The sequence below is a fragment of the Odocoileus virginianus genome, chromosome X (genome assembly GCF_023699985.2).
Source record: "Odocoileus virginianus isolate 20LAN1187 ecotype Illinois chromosome X, Ovbor_1.2, whole genome shotgun sequence".
Lineage (NCBI taxonomy): Eukaryota > Metazoa > Chordata > Mammalia > Artiodactyla > Cervidae > Odocoileus > Odocoileus virginianus.
Window position 1 is genome coordinate 11,448,264 of NC_069708.1, and position 19,662 is coordinate 11,467,925.

A 19,662-nucleotide genomic window follows, 5' to 3' on the forward strand; every position below is an offset into this window, starting at 1 on the left:
TGAGATGCATGCGACACCCACCCCAGCCTGGGTGGAGCATTCACTCACAAATGTCAAGGCATCTCGCCCAGCTTTCACTCAGAGCCAGAAAACTGCTTCCTGAACCCTTTCCCTTAAGACTGTTAGACCTAAAGCCAGGGTCTTATTGGCTTAATCCATTCTAGGACTGGGGAAGATGGTACTCTGACTACCTATGCTATTTTTACTTGGTAAGACAAGTTAATTCTTCATAACAAGCTTCCTTGGGGATATGTTAGCCAATGCAAACTTAACCTTAGATTCAAAAGAAAACTCCCCATCAAAACATCCAGCCTCAGTTTTTTAAAAAAAACCAAGGAGAGAAAAATAATCTATGTAAAGAAGTTTCTATGACATATGCAGAAGTTTGCTTCATCTTTCATGTCCTCACACCCAAAGTTAAATGATCACAAACAAAACTATAAGAAACACTCACTTAAAAATAAGCAAGAGCAGCCAGTGAAATTCTGAAAGAGAAAGACCATACAAGGACACTGACCCTATCAGAATTAAAACATACTGGGATGTCTCAGCAACTTAAAAAGTACTTGCGAACTTCCCTAGTGGTCCAGTGACCAAGACTCCATGCTCCCAATGCAGAGGGCCTGGGTTCAATCCCTGGTCAGAGAACTAGATCCCTCATGCCTCAACTTAAAGATCCCGCACACAGCAATGAGGATCTCGCATGCCACAAGTAAGACGCAGCACAGCCAAATAAGAAAAAAAAAAATGCTTGAATGAAGAATGAGACCAATGGAAGAGAATTAGGAAATCCAGAAATTAAATCATGTACTTGATGTTAGTATTTGCTAAAGATGTCATCTCTAGTAGGTAGACTTATAAAGGACTTTATACTACTGGGTTGTGAACTGAAAAAAAAGCACAAAGTTGTATCTATATTTCAAACTGTACAACTAAATAAGTTTCAAATGAATTGAGCATTTAAATGTAAGCAAGAAACAAGAAAACCATAAAAGCATGTCAAGAAACATGGTAAATAGACAAAGAATATACACAGTTAACACATACCAAAAAAAAAAAACCCAATATAAATGGCCCTAAAACATGTAAAAATATACTGAACCTCAGTCATCATTTTAGAAATGCAAGTTAAAATTACACTGAGGTATTATTTCTCACCTGTCAGGTGGACAAAACTCTAAATGTTTGACAACACATTCTACGGGTAAAGTTGTGGGGCAGCAGATACGCCCACACAGTACATGTGGAAATATAAATGTTATAACCTGAATCGAGGGCAAATTGACAATATCACAATTACCAACATATTTACCTTTTGCACCTATTACACAGATGCAATTGCTCATGTAAGAAATGATACATGTTCATGATTATTTATTGCAGCACTGTTCGTAATCGCAAAAGATTGAACACAACCCAATTGTCCAATAATAGGGTATTGGTTAAATAAATATTGCCACATCCACACAATGGAATACTATGCCATTGCTCAAATTGAATGAAAGTATTATTTTCTATGTACCAATATGGAAAAAAATTTCTAGCTTATATTGTGAAAAAAGAGAGGCAGAACAACATCTAGAGTATGCTTCCTTTTCTATAAGAAATGAAGACTATAGGAATAATTACTCATATTTGCTTGTGATTGCATAAAGAAGAACTGCAACACAATTAAGTAGGATGACTGATTGCCTAAAAAGGACTGGTGAGAAAGAAGTGGATGAAGACAGCAGAAGGGATGTGCTTTAATATATGTCTTTCCATATTACTTTAACTTTTGGCTACTGTGAATGCATTTCCTTTTCAAAAATAGAAATAACATTTAAAAACATACTCTACAAAAAATTTTTGTCAAAGTCAGAGCTAAATAACACAAAGGCAGAGTATATTTCTTCTAAAGCATAAGCTCCAAGTAAAATGTGTTTCATTGTATTTATTAACTTTGCTTCCTTATTAAGATCTATTGTGATCCTTTGCTTGGTGTGATAGCTCTGACATATGTCAAACGACAATGTCAATATTGGCTGGATAAGTGTGAGGAATACTACAGTACATTATTAGGTCCAAGATTATAAAAAGTTACCTATAAAATGTATAACATAGATTTTCATTAATTATTCATTGAGAATTTATATGGCATAGGACGGCTGAGTACTTTGTGGGTAAATAAAAATGTGACTCTTGGCTTCAAGAAAGTGACATTTGATGGTCAAAAAGCAATTAATCATTTCCAAGTGTGAACTTAAAACCAGGATTTCCTCTCTAAGATTAAGCCACTGAACATCATGATTGTTAGCAAAACATACTTTGAAATCTTTTTCAGGCTATGTGGCCCTGAGGCTGATTTTATCCTCCACTGTTCCAACCCAGGTTTTACAATGGTGTTCTGGATCAGAGGGGTATCATAAGTCAAGCTTTCCTTTTCACATCTCTATTAGCATCTTTTTCTCCATCTTCAGCAGTGGGGCTTGCTTGGTCCTCACTCTGTTTTTTGCCAGCATGTCTCTGTCTCCCATTCTCTTTGACGTTGTTCAGTCACCTAGAAAGATGTGCAGTGGCATTCACAGGCAATGATTGGCATCAGATTTTCCTCATTATTCTGCCATAGAGTCAGCATTGAAATCGATGGGAAACCAAGTGCAATCACATAAAATTGATTGCCATTTGGGTCCTATTGATTATCCTGCCAAATCTATGACAAGAAGAATAGCTGTGCTGGATGGCAAAAAGGTAGTGACTACACATGCTTCAGCTGCCATTTGAGGTTGGCTAACATAGCATCTGCCCATTGATCTAGATCAGAAAGTAAGAAAGAGATGCCTTTACAGAAAAGCAGGCTAGTGGAGGGAAAATGCTTATTCTTGTCCACTAGTGATGACCTCTTAAACAAGGACAATCATTCAACAATGCTCCTTTTTTCTAACCTTGAAATTTGTTTGAGAACTGAGGACCTCTGGGGACCATCTTGGACTGAGGTACTATAGATTACCCTCTCACTACAGACACACAGAGATTCTGGACAATGAATGATAAATGAACAATAACTTGCAAATATGTAGCTTAGTTCAAATAAAGGAAAGCAAATCCTTACAATGCAAAACTAAGAGGAAATCGAAAACAAGGCTCCACAGGTTTGGGCTGGGGATAGGGTACAGCATCTGATCCAGCTAAAGCTCCTTGTGGCCAAGTATTGGGATTTAATGGCCATATAGGGACAGAAGATATGGCCTTGGGTCAATGAAAGATGAGATGGAATGTCTTTTGTTTTCTGAAACCAGATTTCCAAAAGAGTGGTCCCTTCACTGAGGGTAGAAGAACCCTGATCAGTTCAAGGATTTAACAAGGAGGTGGTCTCCACCCACAACTTTAAATGGATTTAAAGTTTCTAAGAAAATGAAGCCACAGGTTTCTGCTAGATATGTAGTATGAATTTTCACTACTTATATGGTATGAGAATCCCTGAGCTGAAAAATCAATATTTGTTTCAGACCAATAAAATCCAAGCCACCTGGCTGAAAGAAATGGAAACACATCCTGTAGGGATCCTTCTACAGTCCAGGACACATGGGTCTTCAGAAATGTGATGGCTTGAAAAATATTGGTCAAAATATTCTTGATATTCCACTTAATTTGGGCAGGCTCATGACTGCATTGACCAGAGTACAGCTGAAGTGACGCTACATTATTTTTTTTTCATTCTTAAAAAAAAATTAATTTTATACTGGAGTATAGTTGATTTACAATGTTGTGCTATTTTCAGGTATACAGCTAAGTGATTCAGTTATACATATACAAGTGTCTATTCTTTTTCAAATTCTTTCCCCATTTAGGTTATTACAGAATATTGAGCAGAGTTCCCTCGGCTATATAGCAGGTCATCATTGCTTATCTATGTTAAATATAAGCAGTGTGAAATGTCAATCCCAAACTCCCAGTCTATCCTTCCCTCCCCCCATCCTTTCCCTCAGTAACCATAAATTCATTTTCTAAGTCTGTGCTTTTGTTTTTATAAATAAGTTCATTTATATCATTTTTTATATTCTACCTATGAGTATTTCTTTCTCTGACTTACTTCACTCAGTATGGCAATCTATAGACCCATTCATGTTGCTGCAAATGGCATTATTTCATTCTTTTTTATGGCTGAGTAATATTTGTGTGTGTGTGTGTGTGTGTGTGTGTGTGTGTGTGTGTGTGTGTATACAAGGCTTCCCTCGTGGCTCAGTGGTAAAGAATCTGCCTCCATCTGTTTGTGTCATCTTTGATTTCTTTCATTAGTGTTTTATAGTTTTCTGCATACAGGTCTTTTGTCTCTTTAGGTAGATTTATTCCTAGGCATTTTTTTTTCTTTTCATTGCAATGGTGAATGGGATTGTTTCCTTAATTTCTATAATTTTTCATTGGTAGTGTATAGGAATGCTAGGGATTTCTGTGTATTAATTTTATATCCTGTGACTTTACTATATTGATTAGTTCTAGTAATTTTCTGGTGGTATCCTTAGGGTTTTCTACGTATAGCATCATGTCATCTACAAACAGTGAGAGTTTTACTTCTTTTCCAATCTGGATTCCTTTTATTTCTTTTCCTTCTCTGATTGCTATGGCTAGGTGGGATGGGATGGGAGGTGGCAGGGAGGTTCAAGAGGGAGGAGACATATGTAAATCTGTGGCTGATCTCATGTGGATGTATGGCAGAAACCAACACAATATTGTAAAGTAATTATCCTCCAATTAAAAACAAATAAATTAACAAAAAGAAGTCTTGAACCTACCACCTTGTTTGCTGAACCACTTATGCTAGAGCCCTAAACCTCCATATAAAGAAGTATCACCATTCTGAGACTGCCATGTTGGACAGTTCACATGTAGGTGCTCCCACACTACATGTCAGCTGAGCTGTTAACTGATAGCCAGAATCCAGAACCAACTGCCAGCCCTGAATGTGAGCCATCTTGGATGTCTAACCCAGTAAAGCCTTCAGATGACTCTAGGCTCAGTTGGCATCTAACTGCCAAACCATGAAAGAATTCAAGTAAGAGCTACTTAGTCAAGTCCTTCCTGAATTTCTGACCCACAAAAACATGAGCAACATAGTCTTTTTAAACCACTATGCACTATGCTCTGGAGTAATTTGTTTGTAGCAATAGATAATCAGAAAAGGTCGGGGAGAAAATCTGAGGAAGAGATGCTCCCTAACACAAATTATGAACATGAGAAGAAAGGATTCTCAATGAGGGAGAGGTCCACAAACAATATTCAGGAAGATACTAAGAACTAGAGACATTGTAATAATCTAAAAGAGATAATGTGATGTATGTTAAAATGATTAAAGATGAGATCAGGCATTCAGGGTGGTAAAGAATATATACGTATAACTGAATTACTTTGCTATACACCTGAAACAAACACAGCATTATTAAATCAACTATAATATAAAATGAAAAAAAAATTAATCATTAAAGAAATTTGACACCCACTCTGCTAGTGATATGGGCTTCCCTGGTGGCTCAGACAGTAAAGAATCTGCCTGCAGTGTGGGAGACCTGGGTTTAACCCTTGCATCAGGAATATCCCCTTGAGAAGGGAATGGGAACCCACTCCAGTATTCTAGCCCGGGGATTCCCATGGACAGAGGAGCCTGGTGGGCTACAGTACATGGGATCGCAAAGAGTCGGACATGACTGAGAGATTAACCCTTTCATTACTAGTGATACTGTGGAGAATCAGGAAGGCACTTTCATGATTATTGGTGGGGCACAAGATGTTCTAACCACTATGAAGAACAATTGAGTTATATCTATTAAAATTACAAATATAGTTACACTTTGACCCAGCAATCCCACTCTGTGACTCTATCCCATATAGTTCAGTGCTCTTAAAATGACATTCACTACAATATTATCTTTAAGTGTAAAACAACAACAACAAAAACTAAAAACAATCCAAGTGTAGGGTATTGGTTAAATTAAACGGTTTTTCCAGTCATGTATGGATGTGAGAGTTGGACTATAAAGAAAACTGAGCATTTTTTTTTTTTTGAGCATATTTTGGAGGGCACTAAAATCACTGCAGATGATGGTTGCAGCCATGAAATTAAAAGATGCTTACTCCTTGGAAGGAAAGTTATGACCAACCTAGATAGCATATTAAAAAGCAGAGATATTACTTTGCCAACAAAGGTCCATCTAGTCAAGGCTATGGTTTTTCCAGTGGTCATGTATGGATGTGAGAGTTGGACTGTGAAGAAAGCTGAGCACCAAAAAATTGATGCTTTTGAACTGTGGTGTTGGAGAAGACTCTTGAGAGTCCCTTGGACTGCAAGCAGATCCAACCAGTCCATCCTAAAGGAGATCAGTCCTGGGTGTTCATTGGAAGGACTGATGCTGAAGCTGAAACTCCAGTACTTTGGCCACCTGATGCGAAGAGTTGACTCATTGGAAAATATCCTGATGCTGAGAGGGATTGGCGGCAGGAGGAGAAGGGGACGACAGAGGATGAGATGGCTGGATGGCATCACCGACTCAATGGACATGGGTTTGGGTGGACTCTGGGAGTTGGTGATGGACAGAGAGGCCTAGCATGCTGCAGTTCATGGAGTCGCAAAGAGTCGGACACAACTGAGTAACTGAACTGAACTGAACTGAATCATAATATATCCACACAATGGAATGCTATGTAAAGGCATAAAGGAGTAAGGTCATGTTTTTACATACAAAAAGCAAAACAGATCAATGTTAATACAGTATATAAAGTTGGCTTATGGTAAACAAGGGAGAAAAATCAATACACATTTAAAAATTCTTATATTTGTATAAAGAAATACTAGAAGGATACATAGCAAACTACTTAATGAAGTTATTATTGAGGGAGTAATGCATTGACTTTTAAGCTATAGATAAAAGGAGACTTTAAAGCGAGACATTTTAAAATAGGAGTTAAAACAATAATGAAAACATGAAAAAAATAGTATCTGAAGAGGGTTATTTGAAAAAGAGTAATAAAAATTGAAATTTAATGTCTATGTTAAAGACAGCTGAAAAAAAACCTGTGAAAATTACATATAATCCAGCAAAGAGAAATGAAGAGTTGGAAAATATAGTCAAAAAAAAAACCCACAAAGAAACATGGAGGCAAGAATAAGAAGGTATGATACACATCTAATAAGATTCCAATAGGAGAGATTAGAGAGAATGGGGTAGAGGTCAACACAGTGAAACTGCAAAATACCAAAAATATGGTAAAACAGGAAAAAAGACCAAAGAACAAAAATTAGACTGAGACTTAGCAATAACGTCAAAAGATAACTGAATACTATCTTCAACTGTTAACTTCAATTCTATTGTCAGCAAGATTGAGTTCATTCAAGACTGAGTCAAAACAAAGATAATTTTAGAAAAACAAAGAATGAGAGAGTTGGCATGCATAGAACTTTGCTGAAAAAACTCTAAAGGATATATTTCAATAAGAAGGAAACTGAACCCAAGATAAAGAACTGGGATGTAAGAGTAATATGAGTTGTCATTGCTCAACATGGAGTCCAAATCTACATAAATATTAACTATAAAAACAATAACAATAGAGGTTAAGAAACAAGGGGCGACTAAATACTAGACAACAAAAACATAGAAGATAGGAGGATTATGCTTAGAGTTTGTGTTCCCAGATCTTCTCTTGTTCAGGTGGAGGGTAAAGATACTTTTTAGGTCAAGTATGCATGTTAAGCATTTAAGGGTTTGCATTAAAAGAAAGAAATGGAACAATAACTTAAAAATGGAAAAAAAGAAAGAAATTTTAAAAAATCAGTAAAAAATAGAAACCACAAGAAGGCATGATACACAGAAAATGAAAAAGATGTTAGAAATAAAGATATTAGTAATCACAAATATATGTAGTTATTCAACTCAGCTACAGTTTCTCACCTCAGATTTTTTTCTATTGAGAATACTTTTTATTACACAGGGTTCATATATACAACAATTATTTAGGGAACACTGAGAGGCAAGGAGTTCAGTTCTAAAACTCCTTGCTCACCCACACACACATCTTTGGGTTCAGCCCAACAGAAATGAGACAAAGTTATTGCTTTGTGAACTGAAAGCTTCAATTAAATAGGTCTTTCAGAGTCAAGAACAAAGCCCAGGATCCTCTTAACTCTTAATAGGAGTGTACACATGAATAAAACCTAAAGATGTACCTTAGATTACCCTGTCACCTTTAAAAATTAATATTAAAACCAAATCCCATTTCTCAAAACATCATGAGAAGTACACCCGTATTTACAGACCCCATTAAATTATACATAAATAAAATCTGTACATTCAATGCAGTTTCTTAAAACACAGAGCCTCCTCTGGGACTTGGGCATGACAGACAGCAAAAAACAATGCTTCATGCCTCCCTTTTCAAGTTTCTTCGAAACACCAAGCTGTGAAATAAATATGCAGAATAAAGCTTCTGTACCTTAAAAAAAATAACATGTCATTTCAAAGAGTCTCCTATTTGAAGAGTTAACTTTCAAAGTTTTTTTTTTGAAGGAAAACATAAAATCATCAGCAGGCTTTGTTTCTACAAGTTTCAAAAACCCAAAGGGCCCTTTTGAACAAGGGGCTTAAAGAGTGTCCAATACCACCTATTAACCACTTGTTATGTGGATAGGATCCTTGCCTTCTATGGTATGTAAGATGAGACTGAAGAAGCTATATACTTTTACCTTAACACTGAAAGTTATTGTTGATCTGAATCATATCAATTTGATATTTCAACAGCCGAGTGTGTGTGGGTTTTTGCTAGCCTGGGGAATTTATTTAAAAGGTTCTAAAACGTGTACCACCACTTTCAGAGAAAGGAAGAATGGAGTTCCACAAAAAATAAAACATAAGCTTAATGGGTAAAGAACCAGCACTTATCACCTTCTGACATCTCGTCCAGAGTTATGGAGACATGTCAGCACTCCTTAATTACTAAGGAATCCAGGTGGGCATGTGAAGACCTGGAAATCAACTGAGGCCTTTTTCACAGGAAGGTGGATAACAACTCTGTCCCCCAGGCAAGCGAGGTGCCAGTCTGCCCTGGTGGAAATGGTTTGGGAGTCCTTTTCCTTCTAGACTGTTTGGCCCTTGGTTCACCACCATGTTACTTCTTGTGCTTCCCCATCTTCTCCAGGGTTGTGCTAGAATTGGCTGGACTGTGGTCTCCAGGATGGTCTCTGACTCTCAGGGCTTCTTTTATGTAGTTCTGCAGGGTAGACACAGCAGCACAGATGGCCTGGTTGCCAAATCCATGGGTAATCAAGCTGAAATGAGACAAGCAGTTCTGGATGTTGGTCTCTAGGAATGGGCTGGGCTGGTTGTTCCCACTGGGAGTTCAGTCTTGATTGAGAAGGTCTGTGAATCCTTTATACACTTGATGTGCAGCCAGCAGCATATTCTTCCTAGCTGCCATCACATGCTGTCCTCCGAGATGAGGTCTGGTTAAATACTACAGCCACGGATTTACTAGGAAATTCTGCTTTGCAGACACGGGCAAACTCCTAGGCCAAACGAACAGCCTCACCTTCTACTAAAGATGTCAGGAGGGTGACATGAGGGGTGATATGAGTAGTTTTCTGTCCCTTGGCTGGAAGATTCAACTCATTTTGTCCAACTTCTCCTGCAAGGACTGGCCAACATTTTTACACTTGGCTTTACTAAGAATGCCTACTGGGGCTTCCCAGGTGGTGCTAGTGGTAAAGAACCTGCCCATTAAAGCATAAGATTTAAGAGATGCGGGTTAGATCCTTGGGTGGGGAAGATCTCCTGGAGAAGGAAATGACAACCCACTCCAGTATTCTTGCTTGGAAAATCCCATGAGCAGAGGAACTTGGCGAGCTACAGTCCATAGGGTCACAAAGAGTTGGACATGACAGAAGTGACTTCACATGCACGTGCAAGAATACCTACTAGTAATGATGCATCTAAGTCCTCAAGTGGGGACAGTCACTCAGGACTTCAGCAACTGTCACTTGGTATTTCCATGCAGAGCTGCAGATGGACAATCTCCCAGGGACCAAGCAGAAGACCTTACTGAGATTCATCAGAGCCCCCACCAGCTCCTCCTGACAAGGCAGAGTCAAGGGGTTCTTGGTCATTGAAACAGGACCTTTGCTGAGTAATTGTCTGGTCATGCAGAAATAGATGCTGGTTGTGGACACACTGCACTTGTCAACATCCTGCATCTCCTCCACCCGGGGTCCCAGTTCTCAGCCAAGCCCATGGTGTCCAGGGTGTGCATCACCTTAGATTTTTTTTTAATCAATAAAAATTCTTTAAATATGATGACAAAAGAGATGAAGAAAATAGGCCAACCCAGGAACAGAAAGAAATGAGATATCCACAATATGCATGTCAAATGAAATAATCCTCAAGTCAAAAAGGCATTATTTGGGATAAAGTAACTTGTTACATAGTATTAAAAAGGAAATATATGTATATATCTATAACAGTCATGAGTTGGAACACATCTAACAGATCTTCTAAATATATAAAGCAAAAAAAGAAAAAACCAATACTGCATAGAGAATTTTAAAACTATTTTTTAAATTAAAAAAATTCTAAAACTATTCAATTAGTGGAGAATTTTAACATACCTCATTCAGAGAGCTATAGATTAAGAAGAGAAAAACTTAAGTGTATAGAAGAGTCAAACAACACAATTGACAAGCTTGAGCTAATGGATTATGTAGAACCAAACCCAACAGCTTGTGAATACGTACTTTTCTCAAACACTGGAGACTGCTTACAAAAATTGACTACATACTTAATTATAAAAAAATCTCTCTAAAGTATTTTTTAAAAGTCTCAGAAATGTCAAATAGGACTTTCCATGGTGGTCCAGTGGTTGAGAACCCGCCTGCCAGTGCAGGAGACAGGGGGTTTGATCCCTGGTCTAGGAAGATTCCACATGCTGCAAAGCAAGTAAGTCCATGTGCCACAACTACTGAGCCCACATGTCAGAACTCCTGAAGCCTGAGCACCCTAGAGCCAATGTTTCACAACAAGATAAGCCACTGCAATGAAAGGTAGCCCCCATTCGCCACAACTAGAGAAAGACCTCAAGCAGCAAGGAAGACCCAGTGTAACCAAAAAAGAAATATAATAATTTAAAATGTCAAATAGTATCTCACTACCAGGCAAAAATTGATATAGCAATCATTACACTATCTTACATCATCTACCGTTTGACTTATTTAGTGTTTGTTCACACATGCATGTGTATATACACCAAATGCACATATCTTTGGAGAACAGATGGAAAGCTTTCTAAAAAGAAAGGTTATTTTTTCCTGTTTGCTCGAGATACTGTCTTGTATGATTCACCATCCATGTGTTGCTATTTTCATTGTGTTTTTCAGCTGTTCATCAGAAGGGTGGTGTTGGAAACATTTGTTCTACATATCTATGAATGAAATTTGTGAGCTCTCAGTTTGACCTCAACTGAAAGTTTTGGTAGCAGGATGAAATGGAGGATAGAAGACAAAAATTAGAGTTCTTAAAAATATTTTTTCTTTCTTGTCAACATATTTAAATAGCCTCATTAGCTTTGTAGTCTAAGAAGAAAATAGCTGGAAAAGAGAAACTGATTTCTTTATTAAATACTCTCTTGATATTAGAACTGTTAACTTGATGGCCTAAGAGAACCTGTATTGGCAGAATGAGGGCAAACAAATAATGAATTGAATCTGACCTCTTTCTTTATCATAGGATGAGTTGCTGTATTGATATGGTAGGAAGACGCTTCTGCTCCTTTTTACATCAAACTCCGAACAAAATTCTACAGTTCTGAAGCCTATAATTACTGCTTTGCATGTATGACACGTTTAAAAATTAGGACCATGTTTTTAAAAAAGTTTCAGTTGTTACAGTTTTCAAACAATATTCTAATGGTACGTGATGGGGGCTTGGGAGGAAAGACCTCATCTATGTGACTGGAAGCTAAAGACATTCTCTAGATCTGTCCCATAACTATAGAAACTTCGGGGGCCCTAACACAATTTTAGAACATCAACGCAAAGCTTGTATAATAGTATCAATTGATACACAATGCTGAGACTTATAAACCTATTATATTGAGCTGAGTTGAGAACATAAAAAGAATGCAAACATGTAATTGTACACAAAATACATATAAAGACATGAGGCAGATTGAGTGATTCTCATTAACTTCTCCAAGACCACCTAGTTGGTGAATGACATCTCAGCATTTGATTCTAGGTGCCCCTTCTTCCAAGGCTTATATTTTTCCTACTTCACAATTTTGCTATATGCTCTACAAGCTGTATATTCTGAGGTAGGAATTTAACTCACTTGATACATTTTGTATCAGTATCAGAATCCTTATTTACCTTGCAAAAGAAAACCAATATGGGCCAATATGATAGTATTATTTAAATCTCAGAAGCAGTTCCACTCTCCCACGTTTGGAAATATGTGCGAACAATTTAACCAAATTTCAGGTAGCAAACCAAACTTAATTGAACATAAACTAACCTTACTTTTTAGTTTGCAGCAATTGAGCTCTCTAACTTCATTTACTCACTTATTTCTTCCCTTTTTAACAAGTACTTATTAGATGTCCATTGTGTGCCCAGTGTCACATTCTATGTTAGAGAAGATAGAAGTTACATCTTAAACTGTCTTTTCTTGTGGAAATGCTTACAGTTCAGTTGGAGAAAAGCAATATACAAGTAAACACTCAAAACAACTGTAGACTGGTTCTACAATCATATATAGACAAATGAAACTGTGTGTTGTGTGTGTGGACTTCAGAACTCAAAGAAAGGGCAATGTTGCTATAAAATGGTATTGAGGAGGTAAGGCTTAACTAGTAAGTAGAATCACTAAGACCTGATGAAGAGTATGATTTAATTCAGCTTGGAGGGCAGCTTGAGTTTAGAAAATAGGAGAAACCAAAGTCAGAGTGTGGACCCGAGCTCTCTCTGACCTCCCAAACTAATACAGCTTTCCTTCTTTTGGTCCCTGATTGAGCAACAGACTGATTCCAAATTGGGAAAGGAGTACATCAAGGCTGTATATTGTCATCCTGCTTATTTAACTTACATACAGAGTAAATCATGCAAAATGTTGGGCTGGATGAAGCACAAGCTGGAATCAAGATTGCCAGGAGAAATATCAATAACCTCAGATATGCAGATGCCACCACCCTTATGGCAGAAAGCAAAGAACTAAAGAGCCTCTTGATGACAGTGAAAGAAGAGAGTGAAATAGTTGGCTTAAAGCTCAACATTCAGAAAACTAAGATCTGGTCCCATCACTTCATGGCAAATAGATGGGTAAACAATGGAAACAGTGAGAGACTTTATTTTTGGGGGCTCCAAAATCACTGCAGATGGTGACTGTGGCCATGAAATTAAAAGACACTTGCTCCTTGGAAGAAAAGCTATGACCAACCTAGACAGCATATTAAAAAGCAGAGACATTACTTTGCCAACAAAGGTCCATCTAGTCAAAGCTATGGTTTTTCCAGCAGTCATGTGTAGATGTGAGAGCTGGACTACAAAGAAAGTTGAGTGCCAAAGAATTGATGCTTTTGAACTGTGGTATTGGAGAAGACTCTTGAAAGTCCCTTGAACTGCAAGAAGATCCAACCAGTCCATCCCAAAGGAAATCAGCCCTGAATATTCATTGGAAGGACTGATGCTGAAGCTGAAACTCCAATATTTTGGCCACCTGATGGGAAGAACTGACTCATTTGAAAAGACCCCAATGCTGGGAAGGAATGAAGGTGGGAAGAGAAGGAGATGACAGAGAATGAGATGGTTGGATGGCATCACTGATGTGATGGACATGACTTTGAGTAGGCTCCGAGAGTTGGTAATGGACAGGGAAGCCTGGCATGCTGCAGTTCCTGGGGTCGCAAAAAATGGGACATGACTGAGTGACTGAACTGAACTAAGCATACATCACATTTTCTGAGCACTTACCAGACTACCTGCCTGGTTTCTAATAAGCAGAGGCTCTGTCTTCTTATCTAAGCATCTCTGGCACACGGTACACATTTCACATTTATCAGTGAATGAATAAATGGCAGTTGAATTTTGGTTGAAGAAGGACTTTGTTGGGATATCATGTATTCTGATTTTAAATACTTTCTGTCAAGTATCTATTTTACAGTCCTACTCTGCCAAAATACCATTGTATATACTAAGTGAAAATTATATATTACTGCCTCATTTTGTTTGTGATATAATTTTTAAAAAATAATGCTGTGTCCTCCTGGGCACATTTCTGGAGAAAACCATAATTTGAAAAGATACATGCACCCCATGTTCATTACAGCACTGTTTACAATAGCCGAGATATGGAAACAACCAAAATGCCCATCGATGGATGAATGGATAAATATGATATGGTACACACACACACTGGAATACTACTCAGCCATAAAAAAGAATCAAATAATTTCATTTGCAGCTATATGGATGGACCTAGAGATTATCACTAGGTGAAGATAGGCAGAGAAAGACAAACATCATGTGATATTGCTTATATGTGAAATCTAAAAGAAAAAGCACAAATGAATTTATTTCTAAAACACAAAGTGACTCACAGATACAGAAATCAAACTTGTGGTTACCAAAGGGGAAAGAGGGGTGGAGAGAGATATAAGTTAGTAGGCTGGGATTAACAGATACTACTATGATAAATAACAAGGTCCTACTGTATAGCACTGGAAATTATACTCAATATTATATAATAACCTATAAGGGATAAGAATCTGAAAGTGTGTGTATATGTATATATGTGCTGTGCTTAGTCGCTCAGTCATATCCGACTCTTTGTGATGCCATGGACTGTAGCCCGCCAGGCTCCTCTGTCCATGGGGATTCTCCAGGCAAGAATACTGGAGTGGGTTGCCATGCCCTCCTCCAGGGGATCTTCCCAACCCAGGGACTGAACCCAGGTCTCCCGCATTGCAGAATTGCAGGCAGATTCTTTTCTCTCTGAGCCACCAGGGAAGCCTGTGTATGTTTATATGTATATATGTATGTGTGTGTGTATATGTGTGTGTGTGTGTGTGTGTGTATTGAATTGCTGTGCTGTATACCTGAAACTTACACGATATTATAAATCAACTATATGTCAATTAAAAAATTAAAACAATGGTGTGTCTTTTTCTAGGTGTTGATTGGGTGGCTTTTTATCTGCTTTAGTTATCCCAGGGTTTACTACTTTGCCAGATTTGGAGACTGTAATGGACATATTTATGTTCTCAGCTAACAAGACCCATAAATGGAAGCTTTAATGAGGTTTTTATTTTTTAAACCAAATTTTAAAATTGTAATGTTCAGTATATAAATCAGAGCACATGTGCCCTGCCAGTTACAATAACACTAGTTTTCCTATTGTTTACTTCAGCCTCTTAGATAATATATGCCTGGATAAAGACAGTTTGAGAAAGCAGTCCTTGGAAATTTGGTGTAATACTTACCTAATGGTTAATGATCCTGTAATAAATACATCAAACCTGAACATTCTTATCAAAGCTTCTAGTTGGGGGCAAGATCATGATGCCAATATAGTTTTTTAATCTCTCCAAGTCACCTCATAGCAACTAGGATAGCAAAAGAAACAGTCCACAGGCAACATCTTCAAGCAAAGCAAGTGACTGGTACACCCATGAATTCCAGAATATGGGGGAGTGAGTCCAAACTCTGACATCATCAGGATCCCTATGGGTTTAATAGCTATGTGTGTTTAATAGAGGGAAGATAAAGTGGCGTTCTGATCATCTTAGCAGACCCAGGACACAGAAATTGTCAACAAATTCTTCCAAAAGAAGTACTCCACTTTGAGTGGAATGTTCAGTAGGCAAATCTGAGAACAACCTGAGAAACATCTTCATAGTTTCCATTTGCAAGTCCAGAAAGAACTACAAGAACCCACTAAGGGCTGTCATAGAGTACTAAGGTAAATTAAACCTATAAGAACTTCAAAAATACACAATAACATCTCCCATCCAGAAGAACTGAGACTCTCTCTGAAAAAGAAGCTTGTTGGGAGTGGAATCTGAATTAAGCAAGCTAGAAACACTGGTGGGAGACAGAAAGTTTTCACACACTGGCCAGGAGAGGTTCTGAACTGGGCAGGTGGCTACAGAAAGGCCATGGTTTTTAACAGTCCCTGGCAGGATCAGTTACGTAATTTGCAGAGCACAGTGCAAAGTGAAAAGCCAGAGCTCCTTGTTCACAAGTGATTAAAAATTTCAAGATGGTAACGGGAGAGCATGAAATCTGGAGCAGGACCTTGTTTGGCTACACAGGCCACATATCCATGAAGCCAGCCCTGCTCTGGAGCCAAAGCAGAAAGGGAACCCTCGAGCAGGGAAGCTAGAAAAGCAGCTCTGGTTTGCCTCTTCCCTATTTAGCACCCATCTCCTAAACACACAGGAAAACCCATCTACTTTAAACATGACCAGTGATTATGATCAAACCTTTTACAATGATATAATAAGGAAAAAGAGGTGAATTTCCCTCGTGGTCCAGTGGATGAGAGTCTGTCTGCCAAGGCAGGGGACAGGGGTTTGATCCCTGGTCTGGGAAATTTGCACATGCCGCAGGGACTGATCCTGCAACTCAACTACTGAGCCAGCACACCCTTGAGCCCGTGCTCCACAACAAAAGAAAGCCATCACAATGAGAAGCCTGCACATGCAACTAGCGAGGAGCCCCGCCCCGCTCCACAACTAGAGAAAGCCTGTGTGCAGCAACAAAGACTCAGCGCAGCCAAAAGAATAATAATTACTTTTATTATTAAAAAAAAGAAACAAAGGAAAAAAGAATCAAATAACATGCCAACAGATAATGAAGGCACAGCAGAAAATTATGATACAAAACCTTTCAGGTAATAATACAAAATGAGGTTAAAAGAAAGTAATAAAGCTATGGAAAAGTGTTACTCAATGGAAGTTCTTTTGCCCCTCGCCCCGTGAGACCAAACAAACCAAAACGTCAGAGTTTGGAGCAGGAGACTGAGTGGTTTGTGCTCAAAAAAAAACTCCAACTTCCAGAAGGTTGCAGCTAAGCATTTTCAAAGGTCAGGTGACAGTGGGGGGTCCCAGGGTAGTGATCAGTTGGGGCACAATTCTCTGATTGGTTGATGGCGATCACTTAGGTGTCAGAAGGCCTGGGGGCCAGCAGCTCAGGATCGTCAACTAGTCAATTAGTTCCACGTGGTGATGGTATTAGCATCTGAAAAACTCAGACAATATGCATCAGATACTATTACCCAGGCACTTCAGAGAGGAGCTACAGAAGAGGGTGGGTGTGTGTGTGTGTTGGGGGGGGGGTCTGTCCTAGGAAGGGCCTGTAGGGTTCTGCTCAGTTATAATTCCTCCCTTTACTTTGTACCCCTCAGTCTTGAGGAGAACAGGTGTTGGACAAGAAAGGGAGTAATGTGAGAATTCCCTGGTGGTCCAGTGATTAGGAGCCTGCCTTGCAATGTAGGGGACACAGGTTCAGTGCCGCGGGGGTAACTAAGGGTGTGCGCCACAACGAAAGATCCTGCATGATTCAGTGAAGATTCACTGAAGTGCTGCAGCTAAGTCCTGATGCGGCCAAGTACATAAATAAATAAATATATATATAAAGAAAGGGAATAATACTTTGGATAGAAGTTCATCGTAAACTTGGCAGAGAAACTCGGTTTCAATCTCCAATCCTGTTTCATCCTTCCCCAAATCTTTCAGGGGATGGGGAGAGAACTCCTCTGGCTACTCCCTGCTCAAATGGGGTGTAGTCCTGTCTCAACTTGGGGAAGGGATGTAACCAAGCAGAACCCTATGGGGCCTTCCCCAACAGACCCCTCCCCTACACCCTCTGTTTTTAGTTCCTATCTGAGGTACCTAGATAATAGTATCTGATGCATATTTCCTGAGTTTTTCAGATGCTAAAACCACCACCAAATGGAAGAAATGAACTGCTTGATGATTTGAGCAGTAGCCCCCAGACCTTCTGGAACCTAAGGATAGATCACCATCAACCAATCAGAATTGTGCATGAGTTGATCACATACCATGGGACACCCCTCCTCACCTGACCTTTAAAAATGTTTTGCTGAAACCCTTTGGGGAATTTGGGGGTTTAGAGGACCAGCTGCTTGTCCTCCTAGTATTGGCACCTTTACAATAAATGCTCCTTTTTTCCTCACCACAACCTGATTAGATTGGCTTCACTGCATGGGGGTGAGTGGACCCAAGTTTGGTGCAGTAACATGGAGACAGAATTGGAAACATTTCCGAGTTTCAGGTCCTAGATCCACTTCTCGTATAACTAAAATCTCAGTCCCTTGCTGCTGCTACTGCTGCTGCTGCTAAGTCGCTTCAGTCGGGTCCGACTCTGTGCGACCCCAATGACGGCAGCCCACCAGGCTCCCCTGTCCCTGGGATTCTCCAGGCAAGAACACTGGAGTGGGTTGCCAGTTCCTTCTCCAATGCATGAAAGTGAAAAGTGAAAGTGAAGTCGTTCAGTTGTGTCCGACTCTTTGCGACCCCATGGACTGCAGCCTACCAGGCTCCTCCATCCATGGGATTTTCCAGGCAAGAGGACTGGAGTGGGGTGCCATTGCCTTCTCCCCTTAGTCCCTTAGTCCACACTTTTGGAGCCAGCCGACTCAATTAGAAGTAGCTGAAGGAGTGACAACTGAAACTTAACAGACAAGTGTTGGGCTGCATCCCACAGGCCTACAAAGCCTGTACTTGCCCAGTTTTAAGACTGAAGAAAGGGCCTGGAGACAGCACCAGAGACATCAGTGGGTTAATGGGTGGGGGAGCTCACACGTCTGAGGCAAGATCCTGGAGCAACACCCCACCATGTGAAGCAGATGGTGGGCAGGGCATGGTGGTAGTTTTTGCTCCCAGGGAGAAGGGTAACTTACCAGTTACAGGGTAATTGACTTCAGTTGGGCTCATCACTTACCAGGAAAACCAGTATAAGAACAGTCAGTAGTTGGGGTCTGGGACAGGTATGCAGGAACGTCAGTCATGTGGGTCTAATATAGGTGAAGCAGGCACTGGTTGGGCAGGGAATGTACAGAGAGCAAGACAGCAGCCATTTTGAGTAGCCTGACCTTACACCAAGATAGATGTCATTTCCTGAAGACTTCAAGAGAATAAGTCTGAAAACCAGTCTGGACCTGGCAGTTTGGGGGAGACTTGTAGTCGAGGAGCCAGTTGTCTACTTTTATCTAAGCTGATTTTAACTTCTGATGTGGTATTAACATATACATAACAGGAGCTGATGGTCACTACACATGTCTCCTTTTTTCTGCTAACATCTGATCCGAAACAATTTTATTGTCTAAAAATTTAAGAGTTACAAGAGAAGACCTTAGATTGTAAGCTTGCAGCTGCCATCTGCCATCAGACACTGCTTTGAGAATGGCTGGTGGGGTCCTAAGTATGACACAACTCAGAAAATTTGAGTTCTCAACAATATAGGAACATGCCAGAAATCATGTCCGTAATGGCAACCTCGTTTTACCTTGGATGTCTGAACCACAGCTACTCCATTTTGATTTTCAAATGCATTCCCCATCTCAAGACCCAAAAGCAGATGTACAGTGCATGTTCAAAAGACTATAAAACAGGCTACTTTGATCAGCAAAGTTT

General features: G+C 39.4%; 1 pseudogene; it reads right to left on the reverse strand.

Annotated features, from left to right (window-relative positions):
• Nucleotides 1-9,132: 9,132 nt before the first annotated feature.
• LOC110150646 (transcription factor AP-2 gamma pseudogene) lies at nt 9,133-10,269 on the reverse strand (annotated as a pseudogene).
• Between the last annotated feature and the right edge of the window lie 9,393 nt (nt 10,270-19,662).